Genomic DNA, 23558 nt, shown 5'->3' on the forward strand with positions numbered 1-23558 from the left:
ATTAGCACATTATTTTGGAGACAAATATATTGGCTCTATCTAGAGTGGTAAAATCCACTCCTTTTGCTTTTGTGCTTCAAGTCAAGCATATTCATGAAAATCCACCCATATATTTAAGAATACTCCTCTCACATATACCCCCATCCATACCTGCTAGAGTATTGCCCTTGCATAGTTGTTCCTGTGAGTATTTAATTGTGATTATTTAATTTCCAAATACCTGTGAGTATTTAATTTCCAAATACCTAGTAAGATGAGACTAAATATAATAGTTAATTCCTTTCACTCAGATTTTGCTTAAAACACAACTCAGATTTTGTAACTTGAATAATATTTTTGGCCTCCTGAAATCTTGAACATTAAACTGCTGTTCTTTCATGTTTTTGGAGCTGCCAGAAATTGAAGCCACATGAAGTATGTTTTACTCCACTATTTCTCTATTTAAGGAAAAGTTAATCAGTAAGATCAATCAAGAAATAGCAAATTTGTTTGGAAAGACATCACATGCATGATCTCAATCTTTTCAAGAAACACCATCCTCATTTTTTGCCCATCATAGCATGAATTTCCATTTGCAGGTAGAGTCAATCACAAGCTCCATCCTCCATTGATGATTAGTTCATTACCAGTCACAAAGGCAGACTGAAATTACATAAAATATACAATGATTTCAAGTAATTTTTCATGGCTATTAATTACAGGGAAACACTTCCTTTAAATTAAAAAATATGCTTTCTTTTTATACACTTTTTTGTTTTACAAAAATACCTGAGTAAGTAATATAATACCTAAATAGAAACAAATAGAAATTGAAGCCTTTTACTTAATTCAAGGAAGAGTGGCAAAAGTATTACTAGAGGCATTAAGATAAGAACGCATCCTGAGAGTACAAGTTTTAAAAAGCTAGACTTTAGATATCTTACCTGCAAGATATCTTACCTGCAGGAGTAAATACCTCACACTGTGATGTTATTAGGTCTGTTCAGCTGAGCATAATTTGACCAGGTCAGCCAATAATTATAATGGGACCTAACTAAAAACTTAGATTATATGTATAGTGGGGTAAGCAACTGAGCTGTTGACATTCTTCCTTATGTCAACTGCTGAAACATGCTGAATACATTGAAAAAATGGAATTCTGTTTACACACCATTGAAAACCCTGTGAGCAGACTGGAAAAATTATTAGCATTATGGAAATACTAAAACCCAAGATGAAATTGAGAAACAGACTACTGATAGATAGCAACATTAATACTGAACTAAATCCACTGAAGTATTTTGACATGGACATTAGGACTGCTGGACATGTCCAGACAAATCCAGTCCAGTTTTTAGTCTCGGTAAATTTATAGCAGCTCAAATAACATTGGTGTGTGCTCATTAGTGTTGGTGCTGTTTGCAGTGGTCATCAAAAGTCTGGTGTGTAACATCCACAGTGGGTCTGTTGTTTTCCTTATGCTGGGATGGCAGATTCACCTTGAGCATTAGCTAAAATCTCCAGCAGCTCTACTAATTCTACCTCCTTAAAACATGACCTAGCTATGGTGCAAGCTTGGTAAAGCTGACAAGCTCATTTTGTTCATCATTCAGGATGACCTGGGGTCAGTCAATTTGCTCAGGTGACATGAAACCACCAGAGTATGGCACCAAATACATAACGCCTTGCAATCACTGTCAACATTCAGAACACCTTTTGTATTGCAGGATGAACTCAGTAAAAGAACATAGTTTGGTGTCACTATGATATTTTCTGAAAAATCCCTTTGTCAGGATTTTTCTCTTAAGAAGCTGAGAAGCCTCAGAAAAGAAATATAAACAATAATTACCTGATTGCTTTAGAATGTAGTCTAGAAGTTGTTTACTAACAGGTGCATCTTTGATTGGTTCCATGTGAATTGTGTTGACTTAATGACCAATCCCAGTCCAACTGTGTTGGGACTCTGGTCAGTCACAGGTTTTTACTATTCATTATTTTCTAACCGTCTAATGTCTCCTTTTTCTTTCTTTAGTATATTTTAGTATATAATTTCTTTTAATATAATATAATATAATATCATAAAATAATAAATCAACCTTCTGAAAACATAGAGTCAAATTCTCATCTCTCACCTCGTCCTAGGGACCTTGCAACACCACAGTTTGGTTTTAATTTTTGTAATAATCCAGTTCAAAGAGAATGGAGATTGTCCTGAAACAAATACCCTCTGTACTCTGAAGCAGCAAAGCAGCATGGGATTCTGTGACAGGACATTTCATTGTCTATACTTACTTCATCAGAGGCCAGGTACACAAAGAGATGGGCCACTTCTTCTGCAGTATCCATCCTGCCAGTCTTCTGTCTGGCCAGAAAGTCCTTCAATGCCTGGATATACAAAAGCATTTGGTATATCAAAAATATAAACCAGCAATTATTTTAACCTATTGACATGTATGAAACAATATTTGAAACAGGTCTCTAGTGAGACGGAGTGGGGATCCATTCTGAATTAGGTGAAGTGCCTGGGAGAGGTGAGAGGTCTGTAGGGCCAAAGCTGAAGGAAAGGCCGCATTCTAGAGACAGCAAGGAGACAGAGAAAGAAAAACAGAAATTACTGCAAGGTCGATCTGCCCCAGACTTAGGAATTCTTCTGATAAAGAGGAACTAGTGCTAAATGTCACGTGGAATGAATATGTATGAACTTATTGTGAAACTGTATGAATATGCATTTGGGAGGGGGATAAAAGACGACCTGAGGTCTTCAGAGGTACGCATGCTTTGTTGGGGGACTTGCGTCCGGCGCGTGTCGTTATAAAAGCATACTAAGCTTTACAACTTTTATAAAGTTGTGAAGTTTCTTCTTTTCTCTGCAAAACATTATGGCGAGCCAAGCCAGTTCTCTGTCCCCGCAGGGGCAGGGGGGATAGACGGACCTCCAAGGCGCGCCCTAGGATTTTTTCCTGGTGGGGCTCCGCTCGTCTCAACTTGCCACCTGCGAGGACAGACAAGGACCTGCTGGCCTGCGGAGGAAGATACGGTATGTACTGAGGGGCCCCCGGGGGAGGGAAAGGAGAGCAAGGGAGTAAATCGCTGGGTTCAGCTGATAGAGCAGCTGTATTAGAGACGGGGTTCATCGTTCTGATAGAGCAGACCGCAAGCGGCTCTGGGGGTGAGCCGGGTGAACCCGTGTATGTGTGTTGGGGGTTCATAGTTCTGATAGAGCAGAACCGCTAGAGGCTCTGGGGGTGAGCCGGGTGAACCCGTGCATGTGTGTTGGGGGTCCATAGTTCTGATAGAGCAGAACTGTTGAGCCCGTGTGTGCTTTGTTTGTGTGTGTGTGATGTCCGGACATTGTGTTGCTGTATGGTTAATGTGTGCATTGTGTGGTCGGTGAGCTGTGTTTCTAATCGTGCAAGTATATAAGTGTATGGTGTATAAAAGGAATAAATCTACAGTGCGGGGGGGTCAGTACTACCCGTGTTTGAAGCAGCTGAGTGAGGCCTGAGGCGCCGGCTGCAGCAGGCTGCGGCGGCAGGGACAGAAGTGCCCCGCAGAGAAGCGAGTGGAAGAATGTCAGTGATAGTATTTATCATGTTTAAATGTAGTGATTTGTGTAGATCTGGTACATTTTAACCGTGAGTATGAGCTCAGAGAGTTCCTTTGCCTTGGATGTTTGATTTTGATTGTGTCCAAGAAAATTGATGTGAGTAAATGCTGAATTATGGTATGCTATGTTGTGTTGAGAAAAGCGAGCACTTTGAGAGATATGCCCTTTCCCAGTGAATTTGTGTAGTGATTTTCTTCCGCTGCATTGTGGTAATTTGATTCTCATTGTATAGTAGTATTTGTAGAGATTTTAAGATTTTGTTGCAACAAGAGTAGCATTTTACATAAGAGAACTATAGTACAGTGATTTATGCTTAACTACGATAGAGTTAAAAGAATTCTAAGAATTCCCCCCTTCACAGCAATTCAAGCCTTAGCTCTAGGGAATTTGAGATAAAGGGGGGGTGCGGGTGCATGTGTCGGTGTCTGTGGGCATATCAGAGCTTCAGCTGTGACTAGCACAGCCTTTTTGCAAAGCAGTAAAACAAGTGTAAGTAGACACAGGGCTTAATTAGATTGTGCAAGAAGAGAACTAGAAAAGACTGATATTTTGTTTGCTCAGAATATAGTGTCTATGTCACGTTTTTGATTAGCATGCTGTGTGAGGTGACAGTGGCTGTCCCCTGGGCACAGGGACAGCTCTGGCTGCCCCGTCTCCCCAGAGAACACAAAAATGGCCTGTGAGCAAAAGCTAGATGTGCAGTTATTATTGCAGTGCGGTGTTTATGAGAAACACTGGTTTTGCTGTTCTAATAAGTGTCAGGGCACATGTAAATTAGAAGTTTCTGGTCAAGCAGATTCAGAACCTAAGGTCTTAGAACTTGTGTGTGAGAACCACATCTAATACCTGCCACCTGGAGCTGTGTGTATAGGAGGAAAGTTGAGAAACTACTGTGAAGGTCTGTAAAAAAGTTTGAGTAGAAGCGAGATAGGGCAAAGAAAAATAAATAATGAGAACTGACCAGAGCAAAGAGGTTCCTAAATTAGCCCCTTTTGGGAGTGGCTCACTGGGAGAAGGCTGCCAGTAGGAGCAGCTCAGAAAATAAAAAGATTTATAATACTTCATTGCTGTTAGTACTGTTTTAAAATAAGAAGATAAATGAGATAGAGTTTTGTATGCTGAAATGTCTTTGTGTTTTAAGAAATCACCCAGATTTCTTAAAAAGAGAAAACAAGACAAAGAGAAAGCAAATCAAACATGTTGTTCAGCATGCAGCATAAAATAGCAACGTATGAAATCAAGCAAGAGTTATCGTGCTGAAATGCAAAGCAATCACAGTTCACAAAATGAGTACATATGATTTGCTAAAAGCTCCTCCCAAGGTAAGGGAGGAAGAGTAAAGATGACCTCCCCAAAAGAGAAGAATTTTGTTGACACAAAAGCCATATATTCAGTTTTAAATAAAGCTTTAGTACCTGTAGATAATGTTTATGTTGCAGTGTGGAGAACAACTGAACATCTGGCCAGTCTGAGAAGGCATCCTGGCATCCTTGTGCAAACCTTTAAAGTAATATGTGTACTATGTGTACCTAAAAGCTTTTGTACAATTCGCTCAATTTGCTAAACATTCTCAAATGAGAAAAGTTACTCTAGAGGCAAATGATATAAAGATGTTAAAATTAACATTAACAGACACTGAAATTAAGAAAGACATTAGTAAAGAGATATTAGAATAAGTAAACAAGTGTTTTCAAGAGTATGAGCCTCTGCTGTACCAAAGAGAGTGAAAGATGCTCCCCCATGAGCATCAAGTTTAAAGAAAGAACACAACTAGTGAGAACTGAGTAGTACCCTCAAAAAAAAGATAAAGAAAGAATCAGCCCAATAATTGATAGTACTAGACTAAGAGCTGTCAATAAGATAACACAAAATTTATACCCTGTAGTAGCAAATCCATATACCTTACTAACTTGTTTAACACCTGAGCTAACCTAGTTCACTATTTTAGGCCTAAGAGATGCCTTCTTTTGCCTCCCTATCCACGAAGCCAGCCAGAAAATTTTTGCATTCAAACACAAGCTCACATAGTCCATGTGCCTGAAAGCTTCAAGATTCCCCACTCTGATTGGAGAACAGCTTGCAAAGACCCAGAGTCCCAAGAAGCTCCACAAGAGGAAAGGAGGCTGTTGCAGTACGTAGACGATCTTCTAATAGCCACTCAGATGAGAGAAGCAAGAGAAGCCTGAACAGTAAGCCTTTTGAATTTCCTAAAACTCCAAAGACGCAGAGTCTCAAAGAAAAGGCACAAGTAGTAAAACAGAAAGTAATCTACCAAGAGTAAGATAATTATGAACTGCTCGCCAGACCCCTCTATGCTCTTATTGCCAATAGAAACAGAGATCTCCAGTAGACACAAGACACCACATAAGCCTTTCGCCAGCTAGAGAGTGCCCTCATGTCAGCTCCAACTTTGAAACTTCCAAATGTAAGTAAACCATTCTTTCTATTTTTCCCACGCAAAGAATTGCCCAGAGAATACTAGCTCAAGACTTAGACCCTTACTGAAAAGCAGTTGCTTACTTCTCTAAGCAACTAGATGCAACAGCCAAAAAATGGCCAAGTTGCCTCAGAGCTGTAGCAGCAGTCATGCTAAATATTCAAGAAGCACGCAAGTTTACCCTGAGACAAAAATGACTGTGCTAGTGTCCCACACAGTGTCCGCAGCACTAGAAGTAAAGGGTGGCCACTGGCTCTCACCACAGAAATTTCTGAAATGCCAGGCCATCATAGTAGAGCAAGACGATGTAGAGATAATAGTGACTAATATTGTCAACCCAGCTTCTTTTCCCAGTAGACACCATAGTTGCCTAGAGACCACCGAAACTACGTACTCCCGCCGCCCAGACTTAAGGGACGCTCCTCCAGACAATGAAGAGACCTAGTTCACTGACAAAAAAGCGACATTGCAAAGTTCACGGTGACTACCTGCAGAGAAGTAATCGAGTCTAGACCCTTACCAACAAGTACCTCTGCGCAGAAAGCTGAAATAATTGCCCTGACCCGTGCCCTAGAAAGGGCAAAAGAGAAGAGAATAACCATCTACACAGACCCAAAGAATGCATTTAGAGTCACACATGCACATAGAGCCATCTAGAAAGAGAGAAGACTGCTGACCTCACAGAGAAAGAAGAGACAATCCAGCTGCTAGAAGCAATTCAACTACCTGAAAAAGCATATTAAAGCACACTAGAGAGTGAGCTTAAAATTAGAAGAAAGAAATGAGCTAGCAGATAGAGAAGCAAAAAAAGCAGCAAAAAGTGAAGTACAGATTTTCCTCGAAAGTAAGCCATAATACAATAATACTAACCAAAAGAGACGTACAACTGCAAGAGGTGAGCTACCATTGAAAGAGAGCTAGGAATCCCTTCCCATTTTCGTAGTTACTAGTGAAAGAAGGGCACTAAAAAACACACTAAAGCCTAACTACTGAAAAGCCTTTTATAAAGTGTAGCTCCTTTCTCAAAATGACCAAAGCTGCGAGTGATACAGAGTGCATTGAAATGAAGTGTTGACTTTGAAGCAATAATTTCCACAAGCTTTCTAGAACACACATCTGATTAAAACAATCGTTATATCGTTGTCAAGAATTTATATGCCACTATCACTCAAGTAAGCCGACAATGAAATCCTTGCCTCCAGACTAACCCCAAAATACGCCTCCAGCCAAAACTCAGTCAGACTGAGAGAAGCCATGAGCCTGTACAGCAGTAGCAAATTAACTTTTCAAAACTCCCAACGAAAGGGGAGTATCAGTATTTACTAGTATTAATAAATACATTTTCAAAGTAGCCAGAAACATTCCCCACCAAAACTGTCAAAGCTCAAGAAGTGACCAGATTATTTTTATAAAGAATAATACCACGCTTCAGACTTCCAGCCACAATATCCTCAAATAAAGAATCACATTTCATTTCCAAAATAGTGCAACAGATTAGTAGCCATCTGAGCATAGATCACGAACTTCACACCCCATACCACCCCCAATCATTTCATTAAGCAGCAAATCATAAGACTGTAGCAAGAATTAATGGGTGGGTGAGGTTTCGTAGACCAGGAGAGACATTCCTGCTTGCCACACATCTGGGAAATCAGGTGCTCTGGAGGGGGAAGGAGATTCCTGAGGACTCTACATTTCAGAACAAACATCTGCCTCAAATATGACCTAAACCTCTGTCAGATACACTTGTAAAGTGTGTCTGAATTTGCAGTGTGAGCCCAGCACATCCCTCTGGCAGGGAGGGATGGTCATAAACAGAAAGCAGTTCCTGTTCCCCATAACAAACATCTAACTGGCATATTAGGGACAAGATTAAGAGTTTTAAATGGAATTGATTCAGAAATACTAGTGAATAAACTAGCCACTGCAGCAGGTAGCCTAACAAAATTGAAGCAGCCTTTATAGTAATCTCTATTGGCATTAGGAACTAGCCAGTGACAGATTTCAAAAGTACTGCCAAAGTAAGGAAGTATGAAAAGGCTGGGGACCAAGACCACAAGTTGATAGTAGAAGCACTAAGTATAGTACAAGATAATGTGTCTTTAGCTTTCAGTTGTATACAAGCACAGTTATGGATACAAGCAACAGCAGCTCTGATCATATGGGAAAGGGGTGAAGGTAATTTTCCAGCTGAAATTCAAGAAATTGTGTTGGATAATGTAATTGATTTTGAAAGGAACTTTCAAACCTGGCAGACTATGGTGAATTTCACCTATGATCCTGTTTCTAATGTGGCAACTGCCTTTGTGCTTACCATACATAATGCCACTGTTTATGTTGTCCATCCCATCATTGCTCTAAGATCAAACCATGAAAAAACAATACTCTATCCTTCAAAACATGGAGTGTGGGCACGAAAGATGAATAGAAAGTGGCAGACAGTAAACTTAGAATCCTGCATTACTAGAGAACAGATAGGATTCATTTGCGAAAGCAATACTATTAATGCTCAAGATGTGTGTTTAGACACTGAACAGAGTATTTGTCACTTCGAAGTCCATCCAGTCACTGACCAGAAAACTGTGCTCGTATATACTGGAAAAGAGAGTATGCTTGAGAACTGCTTGTGCTGCTGTACAAATTGATAGCAATGATGTTATTCTGTCTAGTAGAAACCATTCTAATCTCTGTATATGTAATTTTGTTAAGATTATTAGATGTGATCTTTGGGTAGTCACCAACTGCGAATAGAATCTTTGATAAGTTGTGTGACCCCATTGTAGTCTTACTAATATTAGTTAAGTTTAGGACTATCTATTACATTGTTAATTTAGTACTAGAGAACGCTACAACAAATAGCTGTACTAACATCTTTGTCAAAAGCACACGGTGAAGCACTAAAAGACACTTACTGTTGTGAAAGTTTTCATTAAGTAAAAGAATTTACTTATTTCCTAGGAAAGGGGGGAATGAGACGGAGTGGGGATCCATTCTGAATTAGGTGAAGTGCCTGGGAGAGGTGAGAGGTCTGTAGGGCCAAAGCTGAAGGAAAGGCCGCATTCCAGAGACAGCAAGGAGACAGAGAAAGAAAAACAGAAATTACCGCAAGGTCGATCTGCCCCAGACCTAGGAATTCCTCTGATGAAGAACTAGTGCTAAATGTCACGTGGAATGAATATGTATGAACTTATTGTGAAACTGTATGCATATGCATTTGGGAGGGGGATAAAAGACGACCTGAGGTCTTCAGAGGTACCCATGCCTTGTTGGGGGACTTGCGTCGTAATAAAAGCATACCAAGCTTTACAACTTTTATAAAGTTGTGAAGTTTCTTCTTTTCTCCGCAAAACATTAGTCATAACTTCCTTTAGTGCACTAAGTAGGGAATTAAAGCTGGAAAAACATAAAATCAACAAGGATGTGAATTTCAGGTTGAAAAAATTAGGGTGACTTTTATAAAGTAGGTAAACCTCTCATTCTAGAATAAAGCCAACAAAATCCTTCCTTTGGTGGTAGATATTCCCATGTCCTTCAAATATGAACTTGCCATTATCTAATATGGATGGTTAAGCATCCCAAATAATGTGGAAATGCATAGGCCAGAATGCTCTGTCTGTACTGTTTTTGCATTTTCTGTATTTACTGTTTTGTGTCAGCCTTCCTTGTGGCTGACACATGCCACAATAGAAAATGTCCTCTGCTTTTGCACTGGATACTGTAACCAACACCTGGAGTTGCTTCCATGGATGAGAACCCCTGTGCATTCACTAACCAATATTATCCTTCTGAGGCTTCAGTTCTGGTCTGGCTGTAAGGTTTCTGTCTCGAGTTCAAGCTGACCACACTTTCAAAGGAGACAGCAATGTTAAGTTATCCACAGTACTCTGAAATTGAGGATATTGTTGAATATGGGCAGAAGTGTAGCTATATATTCTTTTTAAAAGAGAGTTAAACATATATACATGTGACCAAGCTAATAAATTGCTTTCTCACCTGTTCTGGGTTAGGCCGGGCTTGGATTCTTTCCTGTAAAGATAGTGTGTCAACAGTTCCTAAGCAAAATTTTAAATTCAGTGTTAAAAATCAACTGTATCAGCAATCACAACAAAAGTTTATTTGTTCTATTTGTATGTCTTAACACCTATGTGTAACTTTGCAATATAATTCAGGAGAAAGACTGCAAAGCCACCAATAGAGCACAGAATTTTAAATTTCCGTAGAAGGCAAGAGTTGTGAGAATTAGATTCAATACTTTTTGCATGGTTAAACAATGGTCAGACTGTTAGCTACCTCTTGCCTGCTTCTAACTGTCACAGACATCTTTTCATAAAAATCCTTTCTTTAGGATTTTTCCCCCTTCTGAGAAGCTGTGGCCTCAGCAACAAAATGTAAACAATGGTTATCTGCTGCTGTGGAATGCAACAGGTGGATTCGTGATTGGTCTCGGGTGGATGTTTGGATTTACTGACCACTCACGGCAGAGCTGTTCTTGCTTTCTGCCTGGACATAGAACTTTGTTATTCATTCCTTTTCTATTCTTAGCTTAGCTAGCTTCTGAGAACCTTTCTCTTCTATTCTTTTTAGTATAGTCATAATATAATATATATCATAACCTAATAAATCAAGCCTTCTGAACATGAGGTCAATATTCTCGTCTCTCTCTTCACCCTGAAGACCCTTGCAAGCCCTGTAACAATTGGTGAACCCCGACTGAGGAGGACAAACCTACAACTGGTGACCCCCAGAGGAGTAATTGCTGCACTGGGTAAAACCCGAATGTGTAGCATTGATGGTTGCTTCACAAGTGACCACAGAAGTGGATTCTAGCCAGGAGCTGAAGAACTGAAGATCCTGATTTGGACAGAGTTCACAGCAAGGCTGACCACAAAGAGAACCTTCTGAAAAGCCTCCAGGAAGATGTTCGGACAGTGCAGCAGCACCTTGGAGCTGGCCAGAGCGTGCTGGACTCTTTCTCAAGGTACTGTTGGCTTTTTCCTTCCTGAAAATGCGGCCCTTCGTAGTTTGTGGCTGCTGATGTGGAGGATTTCTCCCATAGAGGATGAGGTTCTTTTCTCTCCTTCAGAGGAGAAACTTATTGCCCTCTGGCAAAAATGGATTGAAGAGGACGGAATTCTTTTGTTGGAGACAGATTTCTATGAGTTTTTTTGATGGGCAAAGCTTTTTGGGTTCTTTATGAATGTGCTATATGCCCTTGATGTTTTCGTATGGGAGTGCATGGATTCCATTCTCCATTTCATTTTGGACCGTGGGTTTGGTTACCCCGGGATCTATCCAGCATTCAGAATGCTCCTTCCAGTTTTGAAACAGAAAACAGCTGGTTTTCCCTGGATTGCTAACTGCAAGGGGCAAGCTCCATTTCCCCCGAATTCAGCGGGAGAAGACCCTTTGGGGGATGATTTGCTGCTTTCCAGCCCCCCTGCATCCCGGTGGGGGGGCGAAGTTTTGCCAGGAGCTGGAGAAGTTTTTTTCTCTGCATTTTTGGAGCATGCTCAGATGGAGCCATCCCTTTCCCCCCTTTTCTCTCTCTGGGGGGATGGGAGTGGGCTGCGCCGCCCCTGCCAGTGCCGCGAGCACCACCCCGCTCAGAGATGGGGGCAGCACCGGTCTCCGAGGCCCCCCCTCCTGCCAGGCCTGCGAGGCTGCCTCCCAGACCTGGCCCATGGCCGCCTCCCCAAGCGGTCCCACCCGCACCTTCACCGGCTTCCATGCCTGCGCCTGAGAGCTCAGAAACACCGCTCCCTGCGCCTGCGCCCGTGTTGCTAGGAGATGCCCTCGGCGATAACAGCGACTCGGTGCCACCCCCCCTGGCTGTCCTGCCGCCCCGGCCAGCCCTGCGAGCACCAAGAGCACCGCCTCAACCCACCCCGCGGGTGCGGGCGCTTTCCCACACGGCCTCTCCCGTGGCCGTCCCTCCGGCAGAGCCTGTGGGTGCAGCTTCCCCGCCTGCGAGCTCAGAAACACCATTTCCCGCAGCTGAGCCACTGTTGCTAGGCGACGAGGATGCAGCTGCTGCTTCCAGCTCAGCGGGGGAGGCATTCTCTCCGTCCTCGGCCCCTCCGCCAGCCCCCTCGACCCCCCCACCGCCTCCACCGGACACCCCGGCAGTTATGCCGCCGTCGGAGACTTTGTCCTCCGTGTCTGCGTCAGAGGCTGCCCTGGAACCAGCGGCTTGTTCGAGCTGGGACCGTCCTGGGCCATTTGCCCTTGTAGCAGTGGCCCCGGAAGCCAGTCTCTCCTGTGGAGGAGGCGGTGCTCGCCACCTGGCTGTCAGTGCAGCCCATCTGCTGGCATTCAAAATCAGCATTCTTGGCGGGTTGGGGGGTGTTTGGTCAGTTGCTGCCCCTTGGAGGTTGCCATGCTCTGCTGCCCCTTGCACGTCCCAGCGGCGAGGGGCAGGTGGGTCCCGAGAGTTCTGCCTTTGGTCCCCAGCCCAGAGGGGGTGGTGCCGTGAGGCAGATGGGAGACGCACCTGTTGCATTTGCATTGCAGAGGCAGAGGGCACAGCGGGAAGCGATCATGGCTTGCTTGCTGTGGGGAACGAACATTCCTAGACCCGAGATGAGGGTCCTTGGGGCTGCTTCTATTCCTCTGCTGCTGGCATGCCTTGGTGATTTTGGGGAAAATAAGCGTCTCACCACCTGTTCTGCCATTGTACTGGCAGCAGGGTGCAGGCCTGTGGCAAGGCAGAGCCTGCCTTGTGGGTTGGGCCTGGGCTGTTGGGCGCAGGTCCCTGGGCCAGGGCCACCGTCCAGCCTCCTGATGGGTTTGGGGGTTTTGCTTCCCCCTACCAGTCCTGGCCTGCCTTTTTGTGGGCCAGATCTGGGGTTCTTGGTCAGTCCATGGGCCAGGGCCCCCCAGGGCCTTTCTCTGGCTGCTCTGCTGCTGCTGCTCTTTTCAATCACAAAAAAAAAAAAAAAATAAATTAAATAAAAAAAGAGTTGAAATAGCTGGCAGCAGCTCTGAAGCCTGTTTCAGGACCAAAAAGGACTTTCAGATAGGTCAAAGAGGAAGATCTTCAGTCCCTGGACTTTTTCCTGAAACTCAGCTGTTTGGACTTGGACTTGCTTTGCATTGTTTTTGCATTTTCTTATATTGCAAGATTGTTTTAGTGATTTGATAAAATTGTATGTTCTACAGGTGAAGAAATTCCCTGTTCATTCCACACCAGCACTTGAGTAAAGTTTTGATTGGCAACAGATAACCTGCCAAGTGTTTGTTCTTTCCTCTGCATGTGCACAGCAGAGAAAATTACAATCATTTTTCTTTTTAATTTATTAAAATTTAAAGGGTGAAATGTCACTGACATCTGTTCATAAAAATCCTTTCTTTGGGATTTTTCCCCCTTCTGAGAAGCTGTGGCCTCAGCAACAAAATGTAAACAATGGTTATCTGCTGCTGTGGAATGCAACAGGTGGATTCGTGATTGGTCTCAGGTGGATGTTTGGATTTACTGACCACTCACGGCAGAGCTGTTCTTGCTTTCTGCCTGGACACAGAACTTTGTTATTCATTCCTTTTCTATTCTTAGCTTAGCTAGCTTCTGAGAACTTTCCTTCTATTTCTTTTTAGTGTAGTTATAATGTAATATATATCATAACCTAATAAATCAAGCCTTCTGAACATGAGGTCAACATTCTCGTCTCTCTCTTCACCCTGAAGACCCTTGCAAGCCCTGTAACATCTAACTTCTGAGACTGCATCTTTGAAAAAAACCATTCAATTACTGTGTAATATATGTGTAAAGTGCAGATACTAGGTTAATCAGACTAAACATCCAGTTTAACCACAGAATAACAACTTTTATATATTAAGACTTTCAAGCATGCTGTGTTCTGGTAAACTGCTGGTAACTTCAGTTACCACTTCCAAGTCTATTTTTTGTTTAAAAATCCAGACTCAATCTGGCCTTCTAGCACCTGCTCCTAGATCACAGGATAATGTAAGAACACTTACCAGGACACATTCAGTTGCATCTGATGCCTTGCTCAATCAAATCAGCAGCCACAGCCTTTGTTAGCCCAGTAACTGCTGCCTTTGAGGTACTGTAGACACACCTGTTCACAACTCCTAACAGAAGGTCCATGTCAAGGCAGCACAGAAATAGAGTTAAAAAGAAAAGAAGGAAAAGCCAAGACTGTTCAATATGCACCTGTTTCTGGACTTCAGCATTTCCTGTAACCCTTCATAAGGGCAGGGTAACTGGAATGCCAACTGCTAGAATTCTACTCAGGTACACACCAGAGGAAAGCACACCATCTTTCAATAGTGTAAGCCTGGGGACTAGTCTAGAAAATGTAACAAGCAGCAAAGATTTAGGAATAGCAGAAATCCATCTGTTAGTCATGATCAGGCTTCTTTTGAAAGCATAATTATAGCTCTTATGAATTGTAATCTCTTCATTATATCTCTGAAGAACATATGTACCAAGATATCACTGGAAGTAATATACCTTTTTAGGTACAAAACATTACAAACATTAACAAAATATTAAAAAAGCTCAGAGGTAAGGATCTTGGAGTTTCTACAATTTTCCATCTGTGTCCTTGCATTTATATTTGAGTTGAATGCGTTCACTTTTTTTTCCCCTAACTGGTCCCTCCCCAGGATTTAGAAATAGCTTTGAATTTAGAATGTCCTCTAAATTCAAGGTTGCACAATATTTATATTGTATATCCATCACCCTAAAGATTTATATAAGGAACTCTAGCAAGCTACTGACCTTTGATGCTGGATGCCACAGAAGACATATTTATAATATTTCCAGATTTCTGTTTAGGCATCTGCAAAAAGAGCACTTATGTCACTCAAATGCAAACCATTTTGTCATCTGAAGGTTCAGCAAAATAGCCCACAGCAACTCACAGAACAGCTCTACGTGCATTTCATACACAGGGCAACAAAGCTCAGTTGGCGTGGGTTGGTGCCATTGACTGAAGCAGTAAAGCAGAGCCTGAAATTCTCCCTCAGTTTCCCTGAGCCATGTCAGGATTGAAAACTATGCCAGGAAAGGATTTTTTCCTAGGTTGCCACCTCTCAGTCATTGCCCTCTGTCACAACAGTAAGTTACACCACACAGACATCTGCCCATACCATCTACCAATGCAGCAACTCACTGATCCCACTCAAACTCTTCTTGTTTTGGAGAAGACTAAAGCACAACACTCTAGCATCTATGAATTGTAGCTAATTTTCTTTAAGTTATGACCTTTTTAGGCATCCTAAAATCTGATATGCCTGAAGTTCTCAAAAAACCCCAAACTTTGAAAATTAAGTTCAGCTAAGAAAAAACACACCCCCAAACAAACTAAAAACCAAATGAACCAAGCAAAAAGTACTGGAACAATACTGAAAAGAATAGTTGCCATCCAGTCATGGTCACAGCTTTCAAATCTGGCCTTTGCATTTATGGGAATGCAAACACCTTATTCAGTCCACAAGGTTTTGTAGACCCAAACCTAGTGATTATGTAAAACCAAGAAGCATCTTCAAGCTGCTACATTCATTGAACTGTTCTTCTCTAATCAGCATGTTAGTATCAGCATCCCTGAATTTTTTCACAAGATAGTCTCCAGAGCTGTATAAAATTCATATTAATATAGATGATTTATTAATACTTTGTAGCAGTGGTATTGTGCAACTGTGTGCTGTCGTATAATACATTAGCATTGTATTGCAATGACTCCATCACTGCTCTGCATAAACTCTGAAGTATTTTAGGTAGTTTACATAGGCCAGCTCCCCAAATAAATCCTCTCTACCATATCCTTTAGAAAATTGTCTACTTGAAATATTATGCAATGAAGAGAATGTTTAATAGTAGGATCACTGTGATCTAAGGGATCCCCTATCCAAAGTGGCATGCTTGTATTTTGTACATTGTCACAGTGGCAGCAACTCTGATCTGTCACACTTTAAACAATGCAGGAGAGACTAAAATTCATGGGCAGCCAAGCCTTGCCTTGGGAAGGAATGTCTTGATCATCAGGTACATGCTGCGAACATTGAGGTTCATCATGAAGTCCCAGTCTTGCTCCTCACACTCCAGAATGGTTCCATGATGAACAAACCTAGAATGAGTGCATGAAGTGGATTACTGTCTGTGGCTTACATTTCTGTGGCTCTTTTTCCACTGCTGTTTTGTAGCAATTAACTTTTCCAACTTTTAAAAGAGGGGGATAAGAGCTCCTTTGAAGAATGCAAGCAACAGTGTATTTCTTCTGGTAAATATCAAGGATACAAACGAGATTCAATATGTACAACAAAATGATTGGCAATAGAAGAACCAAGAAAAAAAACCAAACACTAGCAGACTGTCAGGCTTTGTTCACTGTTGTGCTAGAAGGGCCAAAGCCATCAGTACAGGTCACCCGTAGTGTGAGGAAAACATAAGTTCCAGAGCTGTTCTATCTTGGCCTGGGTTATGTGGCTGTGCAAAAAAAGTTCAGTTTTGATGGAAACATATGGAAGTTTCTATTAAGAGTATAAAATCCATTAAAATATAACAAATAAAATGCATTGATGTAATAGAAAGTAGTTTTGGAGGACAGGGAAAACTGGAAAAACAGTAGTAGCAAAGACATTCTGGTTACCCTGCAATGTTACAGAGGACATCAATCTTTTCAATCTCCTTGGCCAGATTTTCAATCTGCTCCTTTTTGGTGACATCCAGAACCCGTATTTGAATGCCTAGAAAAAACACAGCATTTGTTTCAATATATTTGATTGAGAATTAGCTGAGTATTTTTCTGATGTGCTGAGGATAGCACTTACAATTCAATTCACTCAATGATTAAGTTAGTGCAGCAGTTAATCTGGGACAGCATATCATGCTATTTAAAATTTCAGGAGAGAATTAAAATGATCAACTGTTTTAATTGTTATACAGCATGGCAAGCAGATGAACTAGCCTAATTTACTATAAAAACATTAGAAATTAATTTGAATTCCACTATACTCTCACACAGAAGTATTATAGAACCTGTATAATCATAATGAACTTTCACACTCATTATCATAGAAGATCATGGAATTAGTTACATATGTCTTACAGTCCCACTACATGCCACATTCTCATGTGTAGCTGATGATATTATGAATGAGCTTTATATAATTTAATTAATAAAGAAAAATGATTTTGCATAAACTATTAAAATCATGAGGGCAGTCACACTGGAGCAGGGTCCTGCAGAGGAAATTCCATCCTTAGAGATGTTCAGAACTTAAACATAGCCCTGAGCAACCTACTCTAACCAGTGCCACTTTGAGCACTAGATGGAACTACATGGCCTCCCTGTTTTGCCGAGAAAAGAAGAAACCTCACAACTTCGTAAAAGTTGTAAAGCCCGGTATGCTTTTATTACGACACGTGCCGGACACAAGTCCCCCAACAAGGCATGGGTACCTCTGAAGACCTCGGGTCTTCTTTTATCTTTCTTCCAAATGCATATGCATACAGTTTCACAATAAGTTCATACATATTCATTCCGCGTGACATTTAGCACCAGTTCTTCTTTATCAAAGGAATTTCTAAGTTGGGGGCAAATCAACCTTGTGGTCTTTTCTGTTTTTCTTTCTCTGTCTCCTTGCTGTCTCGGCATGCGAGCTTTTCCTTCAGCTTTGGCCTCACAGACTTTTCACCTTTCTTAGACACTTCACCTAATTCAGAATGGATCTTTACTCTGTCTCATTCCAAAGTCTAACCCAGCAGATATGATTCCATGAAACACTGTAAAGCTGTCTGTAAAGCATCTGAGTATTGTCAAAGGAGAATTTGATTTGAAATGCATAAAACCCTGGGTTTTTTTTAAACCAAAGCAGCAAGACCATGAAAAGGCTTTCTGTGCCTTAGTTAAATGTAGAGACACTTTTGAAGAGATTTGTGTATTCGATCAGACTACAGGCTGGTGATTAACATCACATTGGAATTACCTTTCCTGGATAAAATTCAAAAACCTCAAAGCGCCAAGTCTGGATGAATTACAGATTGACTAATCATATATCTAAAGGATGGAAATGGCTCTGAGTATACGGAAAGTTATTTCTTTCCCTTTGAGCATACTAGCAGAGGAAGAAAATGTAACATTTCCCCAAATACCCTCAGAAGGAACCTGAAAAGCCCTCAAGTTCCCAAACAATTACAAAGGGATTTCTTGTTGTGAGCTCCAGTTGGCAGAGTCTGATATTCATGCTAAAAGTTGTGCCAGCTGTGGCTTTGTGTATTTTACTGACAGATTTTAGTAAGAATTCCTTAAATCCACTTTATTCTCTCAAATCAAGTTAGAAGCATTGTCAGCTGTAAACTATATCCAAGACTTATTTTTATTTCAATATTGAAAAGTTACGTTTTAACGTAACATCCCACTTGTGATTAGAAACACACCTGTGCAGAACCTGCTTCTTGAAGCGTGTTCCTGTGGTGGCAGTACAAAAACAACCTTCAGGCCTGAACATTTGTACCAACAGAATAGGCGTATCTAGTGTCACCAGAATTAAATTTCTAAAGACATATGGATTCTACAGCACAGTAAGGAATGCATTAAAAGGACAAGCCAAGTATGGACCATAGAAATGCAAGACACTAGGTCTACCTTTTTGTATAGTGGGATGTTCTCTTGATCAGAGAAAAAAGCATTCCATGCCTTCCAGAGTGATACACTTGATAATTAGCCTAGTGAAGCCAAAAGGTAACTGAAATGGATGCTGTTCTAGCAAACATCAACTTCTTCTGTGACACAAGAAAATCAGTTATTACACATGTCTGGAATAATACTCTGATACGCTGATGTTGCAATATTTTACATGGCAAATCTCTGTTCTTTCACACCACAGCATAAAGCAATGCAAACATCAAAAGAACTGGTCTAGAATTTTCTTTTTTTCTGTCTTCTTCAAGCCTTCCTATCCTCAAAATGTATCTCAGACAGCCTACACAAAACTTATAAGAGCTGAACTAATGCCTGTTGTAGGGCCATTTACCTGGATATTTCCCCAGTTCTTGCAGTTTAGACTCATTGATGTCTGTAGCAATGACTTTGGCTCCTTCTTTAGCAAAAGCCTGGAGAACACAGAAGTAGTTTATATTTAGATATTCCAGCTCATAGCAGAAATAAAATCTGTTTTCTTTTCAGGTGCTTTTTGGCTTGAAATAGAAGCCAAGCCAAGCTGAAGGCAGCTGATCTCTCAGTTTTCATTCTGAGTATATCAGGGAGTTGCAGACAACTATTTAACTTTGTGTGATAAGACAAATTTAAGGTGTTTTCCCTAAAGGAAGGAATCCATAAATAAAGTATAAGAACAGTAACCAGACTAAGATAATGGATATTATTGTTGCCCTTATTAGCTGCACTAGTAAGCAATAGGGCTAGAATTGCCTGTATTGTTAAGACCTAAATTTAACTAATTTAAATCTACTGTTAGATTTAAATTTAAAGTTATGAAATTTAAGAGGTAAAGGCAGAAGTCATAAACCAGAATTTTTTTTAAAAAATCCTTTGTATCCAAGTAATTGGAATAGAACAATATTAAAAGCAGCATGACTTAGGATATTTAACCAGAGACATTGCTTCATTCTTGATGGACTCCTCAAAAGCCTCTTTCTTTTTATTGTGATTACTGATAAATCAACAGCTCGTGAAGTAAAGTCTGTCAAAAGTATTCTGACATCTTGGACTGTAGCCCCTTATCTTCAAAATAGGTGTCCCAAGTGCAGCTTAAGAGGATAGTGACATTAACCATACCAGCCTTCCATGGTTGGTTGGGTATTTACAAAGTGAAACCATCAGGAGGATTACCTGCTCCTTGGGCTGAGTGATTCATGTAAGAGCCAAGATCAGCAGTCTTCTGTGTTCTCAGCGACACACATGAGAAACTAACCAGTCTGGCAAAAATGCTACAGGAGCTTCTCCTGAGCTGTTAATTACATTACAGAGATAACAAGATAATTCTACTGGGTTTTTTATTTGCCATGGAAAAGGGAAGTAGCAGGAGAAGAACTGGTCAAAAGGAGTTATAAGCTAACTGGAAAGTTAACACGTACCTTAAATTCTGTTTAACAGTAATCAAATAAAATCTGTAAAGGGTTTCTTACAGTTGCTCATTGTGAACAATGTGTTAGCATCATGTGAACTTGGTTTTGTCAGTCATGAACACAGGTAAAATACCTTGGCTTTACTGTAGGGGATCCTCACAGTATCCAGCCTTATACCAGGAAATATTCCCTCTATCACCTCTATTTTCTTCCAGAACAAAGCAACAGAGATATTGAATAAAAGGTACAGGCAGTACCAACCATATATTGTTAGAAAAGCAGATGCAGCTTGTCACAGACATCTTTTGTGGAAAATCCTTTCTTTACGATTTTCCATCTCCTGGGAAGCTGAGGCCCCAGAGAAAGAATGTAAACAATGGTTGTCTGCTGCTGTGGAATGCAACAGGTGCACCTGTGATTGGTCTTCTGTGAGTGTTTGGATTTACTGACCACTCACAGGAGAGTTGTTCTTGCTTTCTGCCTGGACACAGAACTTTGTTGATTCATTCCTTTTCTATTCTTAGCTTAGCAGCTTCTGAACTTTTATCTTTATTCCTTTTAGTATAGTCTTAATGTAACTTATAAATTAATAAATCCAGCCTTCTCATCATGAGATCAAGATTCTCGTCTATCTCTCTCACCCTGAAAGACCCTTGCAAGCCTTGCAACAGCAGCTGTCCTCAAATCTGGTTCTTATCCTTGTCTAACATCTCCACTCAGAGTTGAAGATTTTCATAAATTGAAACAGCACAAAGCCTGCGTGATACAGCATAGTGGCTACATATTCCCTGATTTTTTCACTGGGTAGTTCTGGCTTCATCTATGGTTATTAATTCAAGAACTAGTTTGGTGCAGGTGTCACTGGACAAGCTAGAATGAGAGACCTTGCACAGGCCCAGCAGAACAAACATTTTCCTACTTACAGTAGCAGCTGCTCAGCCAATGCCCTGTGCTGCTGCTGACAACAGGATGATCTTCCCATCCAACTGCCCCATGGTGCTGACCTCGACGGGATGGCACAGAAATGTAACAAACATAAGCCAACACCACCCCCAGGAAGCAGATGCAAATACATTCTCAAAACTAGACACGATCCAGGGTGTACCTCTGCCATCACAATTGTCCTGTGACCCTCAGTTTTCCAGAGTTCTGAGAGGCAGGGCTGTCCCATCTTTTTCTTTTTTTTCAGTTGTACATAAAAGGTCTCAAGAAGTCAAAAGGCATTTGAGCTCAGAAGTTAAGCTTCATTATAACAGAAATTGGATTTTATTTTTTCTTAAACAGGCAAAAAAAAAAAAAAAAAAAAAAAAGCCAGGATGAAACAGCAGTACAATAATTCATAATCTAGTGTTTTCACTATCTGTGGTATTCTCAGAAAGCAGGTCTGTGTTCTGTTTCTCTACAAACTTTTCCATGTCCTAGACTGCAATACATTCTACACAATGCCCTGGCCTTGGTATCTGCCCTCAGTTGTCTTAGTAATCTTCCAGCACAGGAGGCTCCCAGCCCCAGTGAAGCAGGAAAGTGTGGGGGAATGAAGCTCCCAGTCTTGCCTCTCATTCCCTGTTCTCAGGGAACACTGAGTGTCCCTGGCGCAGTAGGGAACCTCTAGGTGCTGCTACCTTAGTCTGGATGGAGCAGCCAAAAGGCAAAATATAGCCCTGTTCGAGTGCTGTGTTAGGTTTAATAAAATACAGCATACAAAAATGCAGGCAAACAAGTGAAAACAAATACTAAATCTCAAAGAACTTCCTAAGTAATGAGGTTCATGTGTTCTAGTCACAGTGAAGTATCTGGAGTTTGCTAATTGGGTTCCCCATAAGCAAAACTCCTGCACTCTCATACTCCTCCAAGCAACTTTGTCTATGTAGATATGGGTGTAGAAAGGTGCCATAAGAACAAAGTCCTTAAATATACATGTAAATCCAACACACCAAGTACTTCACTGGGAAATTAAAATAAAGGTGCCATAACCTTCCCTATGTTAGCAGCCAATGCTGTCCTCTAGAGATGCTCAAATCCATGCTGTGACTCAGATTACTGAGTCAAATTTAGTATCCTACTTTTGGAATAAATTATTATTTTCTCTTATTTTGATCAGAACTTCTGTTTTGTTAGATGTTTTTCCTGACAAAAGTTGCAGCAAAACTGTTTTCCTGAAGGCTACAGATTCAACAAATTAGACTTCTGAAGCAACGTAATGGAAATTTTTTTTCTTTCCAAAAGCCACCTGGATCAGTTCAAGTACTTCCCCAAATCGCCTTAACACGTGGGAAGCAAAATGCATTATAAATACTTTTTTCAATCCAACAATCATTTTTTATGAACATTTGCCATACTGATTCTATGAAGCCTTTAAAAATAAATATTAATACAGTCACAGAGAGATCTCAAACAGCTTTGTTATATTTACTGACCCTTGTACAAAAGGAAGTCCTACAGTTGTTTTTTTCCTGTGCTTGTTGGGATTTGTAGTCCAACTGATAGTTTCTTTAGATGAACATAATTTCCTGTTGAAACATTGAGATGCTGCCATCTAGTGAAATTCAGGATTTTAAAAAAGGGTGATTTTTCTCCTGCACAGGAAAGGACACAAAAGTATCACCAGCATTGGCTGACTCTCTTACAATGGGAATTCAAGAGATCAGTAGGATTCCCACCAAAAGGCCACAAAGCTGTTTTTCCAAGCAATGTCTTTTTGCAATGTAAATTATCAAATTCCACACCCGGACAAAACTTATGTGATTATTTTTTTATTGTTGTTAAACTGGAGATTAACCAACATATCTTTTGTATCTAGTGGTTTAACTTGCTTATGTTAAAGCAGAATTAATATCATTAAACTGAAAAATTCTAGGACAAACTAATTTAGCTAAAAGCTCACACTAGACTTAAAGCTACCTGACAGTACTATTAAGGAATTTGGTGTCCTGCCTAAATATCAGTTAGTTCTCAGAAAAGCCACTTCTGTGGATAAGCTGGGACACACATACACAAAAGTTCAGTTTATTCTGTCTTTCTGCTAAACTATGATAGCTTTTAAGGCCTTCTAAATCAGCTCCCCAGTAAACAAAACCTGTAATGCTGTAAAACATGTAATAAATGCTTAATTTGCTAAAAGCATTTATCCTTCTGCCCCTAAGCTTTGCCACCTGAATTCAGCCACCTGTTGCACTAAGTTTCTCCTTTTTTTAGATCAATCATCAGAAAACCAAACCTAGTTGTTCCAAGCAAGTAATAATTAACAAAAAAACAATGGAAATTGTATATAGAAGAGGTAGATCTATATATAGACTTTTCCCGATTCAGGAAGAAAAAAAATCAGTCTAATTTATTTGTTAGAACACCAAAATGCTGGTAGCCAAAGGAAATCTTGTTCATCATAGTGGGAAATAAAAAAAGTAACAAACCAAACCATACAAAAAAACCCCAAAACAAACCCAATCTCAAAAAAAAAAAAAAAAAAAAAAAAAAAAAAAAAAATCCAC

General features: G+C 40.6%; 1 pseudogene; it reads right to left on the reverse strand.

Annotated features, from left to right (window-relative positions):
• Positions 1-232: 232 nt before the first annotated feature.
• Positions 233-21065, reverse strand: LOC134431492 (dehydrogenase/reductase SDR family member 6-like; annotated as a pseudogene).
• Positions 21066-23558: the final 2493 nt, after the last annotated feature.

This window comes from Melospiza melodia, chromosome W (genome assembly GCF_035770615.1).
Source record: "Melospiza melodia melodia isolate bMelMel2 chromosome W, bMelMel2.pri, whole genome shotgun sequence".
Lineage (NCBI taxonomy): Eukaryota > Metazoa > Chordata > Aves > Passeriformes > Passerellidae > Melospiza > Melospiza melodia.